Below are 13082 nucleotides of genomic sequence, written 5' to 3' on the forward strand. Positions count from 1 at the left end.
AATAGAAAAATGCAAACACTTTATTTAAAAGAAATAATCCCAACAATTTTTTATTATCTTTAATATCAATTTTTTTTCTCAATTATCTGAATTATTACAGCAATATAAAATTATAAGCAAGTGGGGAAAAACTCTTACAGCATTACCGTTAGAATATTAAAAAAACACCTCTTCTCATGGAGGACACATAGCACAGAAAAATTGTAATTGAAGATAAATTAGAAAACACAATTTAAGTTTAAAAAGGCCTATTCAAAGCAATTGCTAGTCAATATAGTATTGCAAGCCTATGTATTTAATGTTTTATTAAATGTCAAGTATTTAGAAATTTATTCATCTTAAAAATCAAACCTTACAAAAAAATTGAATAATTTGGTTTTAATTTTTTTTAAAACCTGAACCTATCATTTTTTCTCCGTTAATATATTACCTGAAATTTCATTTGTTTTGCTAATGAATTGTCTTTTTGTTTTATAGTGATACAATCTATTTAATACTTAGACTATACTAGTACATATTTTAAACCTATTAGTGTTTCTTCAATTACACATTATTTAAAGCTTTATTTGTTTGACTCATCTTTTTGTTTCATACTAATATAATAACCATGGCTCCCAACTCAGGTTGGATGAGTGTAAATTAAGTAATGAGATATTATAAATTTTTCATCCAACTAGAATTACAATTCAAGATGGTCTTCCTCAAAATAATTCCTTTAGGAAACCGTTTGAGACAGTTCTTTCATTTCTAATAGTTGTAGTTCATTTACATCACACTAGAGCTACACAATGAGCTATTGGCGACAGTCTGGGAAACATCCCTGAGGATGATCCGTGTCTTAACAATCAGTTTACTGCGGGACTTAATTTCTAACAGCAGCGCAAGAAACTAGAACAGCCTTTTAAGTGTTTCCCTCTATAACATCGATATTGAGATGAATTTTGAATCTCAGAAAGGGGGGAAACTTAAAAGAACTCAAATCAGGTGAGATTAAGGAACCACAGGAATGTGTTTATTGACATTGCTGTTAACAAGACTTTTGCCAGTATCGTTTGATCTCAAAAACATGATCCTTTTTCGTTGTTCAAATTCATTTCATAACTCAAAATCTAATGAACATGATGTGATACAAATTCAACTATTCCCCGATTATTCTAGCAGTCAATCAACTATCTGAAAACTCCTCGATTCTGTCAACATTTCCATTCATTCTTGCAATTGTAGTACGTTTGATGAAGCGTGTCTTCTCTTCCTTCTGAAAATGCCTTAAACCACTAAAAAACCTTAGCCATTGTCTCTATAGGTCTGCTGGAGTTCTCTATAGTTGCCCAAGTTTGAAGCAAAATCTGAAAGCACACCATTTATTTATATTAATGTCACTTATTTTTAATAATGCACCATAGAAACTAATTTCACAAGAAAGATGGGAAAATCTATTGACTACATACTTGTACTGCAAGAGAGGTTCACCTAGCACACAATACCACTTGTTTACTGAGTTGCCATATCGAATGTTACATCGTCAGTTAAGTTACACACTTGATTCTAAATGCTTTTATATCTTCAGAAAATGAATTTAGGATATGCTTTCCTAAACTCTCAAATGAGGAACTAATTTGTAGTTAAAAATCCATTTAGTTTATTGCTCGAAAAAGTTCTTGAAAAAAGGAACTGATCAAAAATAATGAGTAAAAAACTACTCATTGGAGATTCACATTAAAATATAAAAACATAGGATTATCAAAATTTAATGAAGCATCTCCAAGGTCCAATTAATTTTTTGGGTGCAATTGAAAGTAAAAAATATTTAGAACTAACTTTCTAATGTTAAATTAAAATTTTAATTTTACAAAAAAATTTTCCAATTGTTTGCGCAGTTTAGCCAATAAACACTCTTCTTTTTTTTAAGTCTTAGTCAGACATGGCTGGACTCAATCTATCAACTATTAATAGAAAGTAAATTTAATATTATAAAAATTCTTCTAATATTATAAAAATTACTTCGCAAAGGTACATTGTTTTAGAATAGCAGATATAGTGCCTGACATTTCCCACAGAATCTGTGGACATAGATAAAAAATAAGATTTATCTTCGTTTCAAGTACAAGCTATGACATACATCAGATATAGGTATATCATAAATTGGAGGTATACTATTAGGAATTGCTAACACTGGATTCCTAGAAAAGTCATCAGTAACTGTTTGAATGGAGGATAAATCTGGAGTCATTATCAAATTGACTCCGGGATATAATAAAAGAGCAAAAACAAAAATACAGCAACAGAAAAATACAGGTATGGCAATTGCCCAGTACTTTTGAGGCCAATATGTTAAGCCTAATGCATGTAGCCATGGCATAGGAACATAAGCCCATACCAAATATAAAGTTAAGAGAGTATAACTTCCTAAAAACATAACAAATCCATATACACTTCTCGATGAAGTTGGAGCAGGAGAACTCATTATCCATGCAAATCTTGATAAACCTTCATATAATATATAGTATCACAATGTACCTAAAAATATAAATTATATTAGTCAAACATAAATAATTCCTATTATTACATTATTGTAGACAGTAGATATAGACTATTAATTCTACTTTTACAAATATTATTACTAAACCATCTCAGCAGCAAAGTGCACATTAAATCTGTCGTTAGTTGTGGTGTTTAGAGAGAGAGAGAGATACCAGTTCAGACACATCATCTGACCTGAGTCAAAGCTATGTGGCATTCCTGTTAAATGATAGAAAAATGTGAAGTTTGGACATGGTTCGGTGATTTCTATACAACACAGGATTGATTTTTGCCCTGCCAATGACAGAAACTGGTTATAACCGATAAGTTAATGTTTCAGCGATTACAAAACAACATTCGTTTAAGTAAACAACAACAAAAAAAACTTCATTTTATCCTTGATATAATAATTCAATGTAAAAACTATTAAATGACAAGACTGCAATGTAGGAAGCAAAGCAATTAAATTAATTATTGTTAAAATTGCTCAGTATTAGAAATTTTAGCCTTCCTGTCACTGTTACAAACATATCAGTTCATTTTTGTAAATATATTATTTTGTTAACATTAAATGTAAAGTGTATTCTATCAAATACTTTATATGAAATGAAGGAATGTAATTATAAAAACTAAATTTTGTTTTTTAAATATTAATTTCTAAAATTCAATAATTTATTATCATTTTAACTCTTAACTTAACTGAATGAAGCTACTTCCAAATAGTTTTTTTTTCTCAGCAATCCGATCACGCAAATACTAACTAAATCGTAATCTTTGCTGTATATAAGAAGAAATATAATTGGCTAGATTGACTGACTCAAAAATGTAAATAATTTCTTTGATGTAAACAATCATGAATGTAAACAGTTAAGTATAGAGTATTGCAAAGTAGAAACAATGTAACATTTGATATTGAATGGTGATAATACAAATAAATTGTACTTTGGTTAAAATTTTAATGTTTTTTTTTATGCATTATCAATTGTATGTCAGTAACTTCTATATCGTTTTTTCTGAGTTTCTGCCAAAATTTTGTGGCAAAAAAAGGGTTATTGCCAAGCTGGTTTTAACAGCCTCAGCAGATACTCAGTGACGGATTACCCTTTAGGCCATGGCCTGGGGTCCCCAATGATTAGGGGCCCCCTTAAAATGGATTTTTTGAAAATAAATTTTAAAAAATTAAGGAAAACAATGACTTTTTTAAAAAAAAAAATAAATTTCAAACATATACTAGTAACATTTTTTCAAAATGTTATTATTATTTTTTAGCTCTAATTTAACAAAATAAAGTAATTTTGAATTTATTATTATTTATTTTAATTTTAAATATGCTTTCTTAAATGAAAAGATATATAAATACTTTTATATTTGAATAAATAAAAAATATACGGAAAAAAAAAAAAAACTTAATCGAAGGGCTCCAAAAATTTGAATGGCCTAGGGTCAAGCATACGCTTAATGTGGCCTGCAGATACCTATGAACCCTGATTCAACATAATTAAATACATTAGTTCAAATAATCAAATATTTCTTTTCAATGTGCACACTTGAATATCTTAATTAATCCTCATTTTTTAAGTAAAGTAAATAAAAATGCAGTTGTAAATCAAATAATTTCAGTGTTGGCAGCAATTTTAAAAATTAATTTTGAAGTCTTTTCCACATAGAGTAGAACCTCAATTAACCGAGCTTCGATTAACCGAGGTTTCTGTTAACCGAGGCAATAATGAGGTCTAATTTTTTTTTAAACGATGCTATACCGATGGATCTCTTGTTGCTCAAGAATTGGTGCAATAGGGCAGCCCATGATAGAAATTCTGGACTTTGGCAACGAAAGGTAACAGACTTTTTTAAAAGAATGTAAATTTAACAAATTAATGTATATGTTAAATTTTAAAAATGCAATATTTTCTTGAGATTTGTGTTATTTTTGAAAATGCGTCTTTCGATATTTAACTAAGTACAGTTAAAAAAATTCCATTTTACTTTTTAAAATTTACTACTAGAGTTGATTTCCTTTTTTAATCTCTTTAGCTGTGAAACATAAGTCATATATGTTTATTTTTATCATTTAAAAACGTTCTATTGTTTTTTACTTTAAAAGTAGTTAAATTCGCGAGAACGGAAGGTTTTTATACCTGATTTCTATTAACCGAGATTTCCGATATCCGAGGTACTAGCGGTCCCAATTAGCTCGGATAATCAAGGTCTTACTATACTTGGATTTCACCTTTTCTTCCATATACATAAAAATTTAACAGTTAGTTTAATTATAAGTAAAACTAATAAAAATCAATAAGCTTTATTGAATTCCAAACATTAAATTAATGACTACAACAAGCAATGAATGCCTTCTTTGATGCTTACTAATAAGCACAAAACTGGCTATCAAAGCAGCAACATATATCAGTAATAATGATTTATATTTACTGTAATAGAATATGATTATGTGATAAAATAAATTTACTGCAGCTAAGAGAAGAATTTCAAAAATAGAAAAAAATTAAAGAAAAGAAAATAAGATGCACAAAAAGTTAAAGGAAAATATGATGCATTAAAGGTTAATCAAAACAAACTTCTACAATGATTAAATAAAATGTTAAACAGATAAATCAAAAAAATTTGCAAAACTGTGCCAAAATAAATGGCAATGTGAGAACATTAAAAAATAATCACAGAATTGAACATTGAGCAATGGAAGCAGACAAGGCCGCAGCCAGGATATTTTTTCGGGGGGGGGGGGGGGGGATGGTAAGAAGCAAGGACAGCTTCAGACATGCAAAGTAGGGGGAAAACATTGTAACAAATATCGTTTATTCTATTGTTAGAAAAAGTTAAACTAGTAATTAAAAAATATTACAGAATAATTATTTTTCAATTAATATTACATAATAATTATAATCAATTCGTAAACAAAGTTTACAAAGACATGCGACGGGGATTTGGAAAAAATTTGTCGATTTCATTTCTAGGACAAACCTGAATATCCCGAAATATGCTTAATAAAGTTAGTCTTTCTCTTTAGTAGCATTTCTTGTTGCTGTTTTTACACGTTTAAGAGTAGAAAAAGTTCTTTTTGCAGTTGCTGTGGTGATTGGCAACGTAGCCAATATTGATAGCAAGTAATAAATGTTTGGGAAAAAGATACTGTCACATTCTTCCTTTGCTGAAAGTGACGTATCTGGTCTACTAAAGGGTTCAGGCAGGTTCCACTTTGATGCCCATACTTCCATGAGGTTTTCAATGCCAATGAAATCTGCATAGATTCGAAAATTGCATAAATTAATATCAACGTTCACACAATATTTAGGTAACACTTTATTGAGAGATGCAAGAGTATCTTCGTGCTTCGAAAATCTTTCAATCAGTTGGGCAGCGAAACAATCTAAAAAAGGAATGTATATATTTTGACGCAAGTACTGCTCTGGGTCTGTGTTCTGATTTTTTATATTGCCACGGTGATTTTGATAGGATGCCAATCTAGGAAGTTTTACATCTAGATCCAAACTTGTGAAAGTATTAAGGAGTTCCGAATATAGCTTTTGAAATTCATACTCGGCATTTTTTTTTTTGTTTAGAACTGTGTTGTTTATTGATTTTGCATGTATCAAAGCACCATTCAAATCTAGATGAATTTGTTGGAGTGCTTTGCTCAGTGGGAGAGTCACAGAAAAAATATCTCTACAAACAAGTAAAGTAATGTAAAACTCACTTTTAGTGATAGTAGAAATAAGATTGTCCGCTTTAGAGGAAGCATAGCAGTTTCCAGAAGCCATTACTTCTTCGAGAAGTTGAATTATTTCTGGATAAAGTTCTTTAAATCTAATGATTGCATCATGGTTTTCTATCCATCTTGTTTCGCAAAAAGATATTTTTTTGAATTTTTCATTCGGCAAATTCGTTTTGATGATGTCTTCTAAAATGTTTGTTCTTTTGGCAAAATTGAATTTTGTTATTGTTTTAACTGTGCCAACACAGTTTCTAATAGCTTGAATACTACAAGAGTGACTAATTGCTAAATTCAAGGAGTGTGAAGAGTACATATATAGCTGTTGGGTGTAATTCTTTGATGGCTGCTAGAACACCGTTAAAGTCTCCTCGCATTGCAAGTGTAGCCTTGCATCGTTGTAGCTTTGTCTGCATCTTGCTTGATATCGTTGTAGCCTTGTCCGACAATTTTTGAAACATTAACTCCTAAATTTCTTAATGATTTTAAAATAACACCAGCTATTCCTCGTCCAGATGAGTCAAAAATTGGAACGAATTGGAGAAAGTCTTCTCTGACAATTGGCACATCACCTCTCACATCGATGTACCTTGCACAAAGTGTCAACTGCTCAGTTTGAGTTATGTCCATAGTTTCTTCTGCAAGAATAGCAAAACAGCTTGCTTTATTGATTCTATCAACAATTGTCGCTTGGATAATGCTACCACAAATCTCTATTAATTCATTTTGAATGGATGGACTGATGTACATTGCATTACCACCACATTGGTTAATATGCTTTATCAAAGTTTCATCCCCATATTTAGCTCTCATTCTCAGTAATGAGAATGAGAGCTTTCTTTTTACTGAGAGGCTCAAAGTAAGACTAAAAAGTTTGAATCCCAGAATTTCAGGAGGGAGGGGGGATTTGTCCCGATGGTCCCCCCTGGCTACGGGTCTGAAAGCAGATATGGAAATATCCTGCGACAAATAATTTTATAAGCTTAAAATAATTCTTTACACTTATTTTCAAGTGCCATAGCATAAATTCTTACTTTTATAATAGAAGAAAAAGAATTGAGGGTACTTACATATTATCGCAACCAGGTTGGTGCGATTTGTAAGTTTGAGTAAGGAAGTATAAATAGAAAGAAAATGTACATTTATTAATTACAGATAATTTTTAATACAGTTTTTTATATTATTTTGTTTTAAAATTATTTAAAACAAAATTATTATTAAAACAAATTACAGTAGAGTCCCGATAATCCGAGCCCCGGTTATCCGAGTTTCCGCTTTAACCGAGCTATCAAATATTTTAAGGTTTTTTTTGCTCTAGTTTATTTTTTATTTTTAAAAATACCGCCGAAAAATAAATCTGAATTTTATCTTCCAAACACTCGGGAAAACAAAATCTAACAACTTGATCCCATGAAATGATCATTAATATCGTCAATAATGAAAATGAACCTAGCGAGGATGATGAAGACAGTGACGATGAAAATCAACATATAAAAATCTCTCACACAGATTAACTTAAAGCTGTCGAAAATGCTACTGAATACATAGAACAACAAAAAAAGGCGACACCAGCCTTCCTGTTATCTCTAAAAAGTGGCGAAACATATCTACAGAAAAGCATCAAAATTATGTAAAACAAAAAACGATTAAGGACTTTTTTTTAAATAAAAACTCTTTAATTCTCGCAAAGTATACTTTTTAAGTTTTTTCAAGTAAGCTTTTTAATAATAATAGGAATTGTATGTGGTATACTCGTATAAATTTTATATTTCTTAAATATATTACATTTATACCAACTCTTTTTCTTTCTTTTTTTATACTCTTCGTTTTAACAGAGTTTTTCAGTTATCCGAGTTAGTCGTGGTCCACATTAACTCGGATAATCGGGACTCTGCTGTATTATTATTAAAACAAAATTATTATTAATTAATTATTATTAAAATTATCAAATTATTATTAAAACAAAATTATTTATTATTATTTTGTTTCTTTACGAAAAACCACGTATAACACATAGGGTTGCCGTAAGTAGGGTCGCAAAATTTGGCGATTTATGCGAATTTTGGCCTGGTTGCATTAATATGTAAGGACCAAATTGAGCTATGATTTTTAAAAAAATGCACATATCTTGCATTAATTGTGATTATAGATTTTCATTGTTCAAATATCAGCCATCAGGAAGATTTTCGTATTGTGATATGTGGCAGAATAATCAGCAAGTCTTGGCAACTTCAAGGCACCGGCCCACTTGCAACAAAGAAAAAAATCACAGGAAAGGAGCAACTTGAAAGGTATAACTCGCAGCAAAAACAAACAAACATTTGCATGTTTGTTTGTTTTTTTAAATTTGCAAGTTTAAAATCTATTTGGCACCTTGGCGATTACTTGGTATCATTTTCTTTGTTAGTTTGTCTTATAACAATAAAAATTTAGTTCATTTTTAATTACAACAGATGATTAATTGCTTAATATATATTCCCAATTACAGTTGATAAAAGAAATTTTAAATTCCCATCCCACCTTAGAGGAATTCCATTTTATATTCTTAATTGTATTAATATTAAAAATTTCATTTTAGCCAAAGATTTTTAAATACAATAAATCACAACCAAATAAAGAATAATTAAGTTTTTTGTTATTTGCGAATGATATACTAAGAAATAAAATTTGTTATCATCTTGTATTGGGTAACTAATTTATGGATCATAACATTAAAAATTTAATAAAAGGGATCATTTTCTTACTTTTAATATCTAAGCTAACGAACTGTTAGTTAGTTATAAGAAGGAAGATAATTTAAAATAATTATAACTAAAAAATATGATAACCGAACATCTCACAAATTAACTTGACAGATTATTGGTTATTGCAATTACCTAAATTTTCAGCCTTGTGTGCTCAAAATAGGCTTATAAACCTTCGTCAAGTAGAAGATGACAGATAGCACAATAGGAGAGACAGCACCAACTAGTGCCGTAGATATAAGGAACCCGTAAGAGGAAGTGAAGTTCCTATCTTTCCGATGGCAACGTAAAACCGGTTTTTAGGGTTACCTTATCTTTGTGGTTTATCTTATTATTGGCGTTTTAAAAAAATTTACTACCATTTTTTTTTTTCGTTGAGTGCTTAGTTGTACTAGTTCTGATTGCGAATATAACAATATAATAAAATATAAAAAATGAACAATAAATTGTATTTTTACTTTTAAAGTTAATAAAACTTTTAACTCGATTTAGAAATATGTATTAACTTAGTTAATTACTTATTAATAATTAATTTGATAATTTAATTTTACAATTCTAAACTACTAACAGACAGAGTTGGCCGTTGATTACAGTAATCGATTACAACTGTAATTGATTACAGATAATTACAGCTATGTAATCAATTACTTGTAATCACGATTACAAGTAATCAATTACTTGTAATCGTGATTACAACTTTCAAAAAATTTTGATTACAGCTGTAATCATGATTACAATTTTGATTACAGTAATCAATTACTTGTAATCACGATTACAAGTAATCAATTACTTGTAATCGTGATTACAACTTTCAAAAAATTTTGATTACAGCTGTAATCATGATTACAATTTTGATTACAGTAATCAATTACTTGTAATCATGATTACAAGTAATTGCGATTACAAGTAATCACAACAAAAACGATTACAAGTAATTATGATTACAAGTAATCAAAATATATGATTACATGTAATTTGATTACATGTAATTGTGATTACTTGTAATCAAACTATACGATTACAAGTTATTACGATTGTATACTATAGTCAAATTTTTTATGTAAGTATTCATGTGTTTACATATTTTTATGTACATAGAATGTACGCACGCATGAACGTACAATTTGCGATTCCTATACATACAATGTATGCACAAACGTTGTTTGTACGTACAATATTCATAATTATATTGTAATATACTTAATGCAATGCGCATATGCTTAGTACATATAATTATGCATTTATGATACATGTACGCATGTATGTTAGTTTCTACAAAAAGGCAATGTTTTGTATCTTTGTATACATAGACAATGTATGTATGAACGTATATGAAAATAATGTTTATGCGTTTGCATGCTTTTATGTACTTAAGTGCATATATTGTATAAATTTACGATAATAGCACGCATATACAATGTACGTTTGTATATAAAATTGTACGTATTTGCGTACAATATGTAAAAATGTTATTTAAAGGTACAATATATGCACATAGTTGCGTAAATAAAATGCGTACATGTATACATGCATATTTATATGTACATCGATATATGTGCAAGCAAAGTATGTACTTATGTACAACTTACGTATGTACTTGTATAACTACATACTTTGTTAATATTTATGCGCATGTAATGCATGGATGTACAAAAAATAGTCATATGCACAATGTATGCATGTGCATACAACGTATACATGTACATAATTACAAGTAATGTACAAATACGTGCGTACATTTAAATATATGTAATTACAATATACACATACATTGTGCATACATTAAAAAAATTTATATGAGTAAAGTTATTAAAATTTGCTTTAAAATTATTCTAAGGTATATGAAACTCGACCTCATATTTTTTAGAAAGCAAACGATAATTTTATTTGGAATTTCTAAATATTAATTCCACACATAAAATTTACCGTTTTTCTTACCATTTAAAAAAATTCTATGAATCATGCATTATGTTATAAAAAAAATAAATCTGTATTGTCAAACATTTCATGAAAATACCTGAAAATAATTTTTTATTCAGAGAATTTCAAAATGATATAGAACAATTAAAGCTGAAAACTAAATTTAAATATCGTTTGATTTTGTCATTTAACTTGCTTGAGTCATTAAAAGTTAACTTACATGCATTTTATTTATTGCGTTGAACACATATTTAGACATAAATGTAATGTACATATGTATACGTGTAATGTATGTACGCATGTACAATGTATGTACATACATTCATGTATTGTACGTGCATATATAGTACATATGGATATGCATACATGGAACATACGTGTATTGTACATGTGTGGATACATTCATTGTACATATATACATTGCACCATATGCATAGATAGGGATAGCATGCATGTACACATGTAAAATTTGTACGAAAGAATTATGCCCAATATATTTATGCACATACGTACTGTATATGTACACACATATGTACATTATATGAATATACATCTGTACGCTATATGTATATACATCTGTATGCTATATGTATATACATCTGTACAATATATGCATCTCAAATGTGTGTATGTACGTACGTTATGCATGTCGAATGCATGTATGAATATATGTGAAATATAAATACGCGTACGTACAATAGTTCACAAATGTATTATGCATATTTGGATACTTACATTGAGCATGAACATATTATGTACATGTACATAAATACACTGGACATGCATATCATGTACATGTATACATACATATATTGTACATCCTACAGATATACCTATATTGTACATGCATACATATATTGTACTGTTCATAAATAAATTGCACATACATGCATGGGACATACATTGTACAGACAATGCATGTATGTTCGTACAAACACAAGTACTTGTATATACATGCGTACATGAACATAGATATGAATTTTACATACACAAATATTTGCATAAAATGCACATATTCATTGTGTATAAATGTACATGCCTACATTGTTTGCACATACATACGTAATTATTATCTATATACATACGTACATATATTTTATACCTACAATATAAGTGTATGTACATGTGTGTGATACTAAAATGTCTGAACATATGCACTAGATAAAATCATATGTACATACATTTCAGTTACATTCATTTGTACGTATACAAATACGTACAAAATGCAGTACATGTTAATACGCGCAAAATGTATCATTATAAAATACATTCTACTATCTACTGTAAAATATAATCATTTATCAGAATACAATAGTCTTGTAATCGTGTAATTAGATTACATGTAATCATAATTACATGTAATCAAATTACATGTAATCATATATTTTGATTACTTGTAATCATAATTACTTGTAATCGTTTTTGTTGTGATTACTTGTAATCGCAATTACTTGGAATCATGATTACAAGTAATTGATTACTGTAATCAAAATTGTAATCATGATTACAGCTGTAATCAAAATTTTTTGAAAATTGTAATCATGATTACAAGTAATTGATTACTGTAATCAAAATTGTAATCATGATTACAGCTGTAATCAAACTTTGTAATCACGATTACAAGTAATTGATTACTGTAATCAATAACGTAATCATGATTACAGCTGTAATCAAAATTTTTGAAAATTGTAATCATGATTACAAGTAGTTGATTACTGTAATCAAAAAATGTAATCGATTACATTTTTGGCCAACTCTGCTAACAGAGCCTCAGTAGAGTGTACTTTAATGCAGAGCTGCCATCTAGTGATGGAATTAGTAAATCCCTACAGCAATGAAATGAAAATAGAAAGGAGTGTACAAAAAAGAAAATTTAATTTTGGGAGGGATGAATTTTTTTTTATTTCCTTGAAAAGTAAGTCGTTTAAGAATTTTTTACATTTTAAAAGAAGAATTTACTGACATTGTCAAAAAGTGTGGAAACAATTGCTAATATATCCGGACCAGCAAATTCCGAAATAGAAAAGACTATTGAAGAAAATGAAACTTTTACAATTTAAATAATGTTTTTTCTCTCTTTCATAAAACTTAATACAAAAATAATTTTTGTAAAATAGTTTAATTTGTATAAAAAAATTCCTTGATGTTATGTTGACATTTTGCTTCACACT

General features: G+C 28.8%; 1 long non-coding RNA gene across 2 annotated transcripts; it reads right to left on the bottom strand.

The window, feature by feature from the left end:
- Nucleotides 1–19: 19 nt before the first annotated feature.
- Nucleotides 20–9141, bottom strand: LOC122271688 (uncharacterized). Of its 2 annotated transcripts, XR_006226555.3 has the most exons (3): nt 8992–9141; nt 1449–2517; nt 20–1346 (listed from the first exon to the last, which is right to left on the bottom strand). It is a non-coding gene; the product is annotated as an uncharacterized LOC122271688 (long non-coding RNA). The 2 variants fall into 2 exon arrangements; XR_011636029.2 differs by having other exon boundaries at nt 20–2517; nt 8992–9133.
- Between the last annotated feature and the right edge of the window lie 3941 nt (nt 9142–13082).

This window comes from Parasteatoda tepidariorum, chromosome 2, assembly GCF_982258835.1.
Source record: "Parasteatoda tepidariorum strain Cologne lab strain chromosome 2, Ptep-v5.0, whole genome shotgun sequence".
Classification (NCBI taxonomy): Eukaryota; Metazoa; Arthropoda; class Arachnida; order Araneae; family Theridiidae; genus Parasteatoda; species Parasteatoda tepidariorum.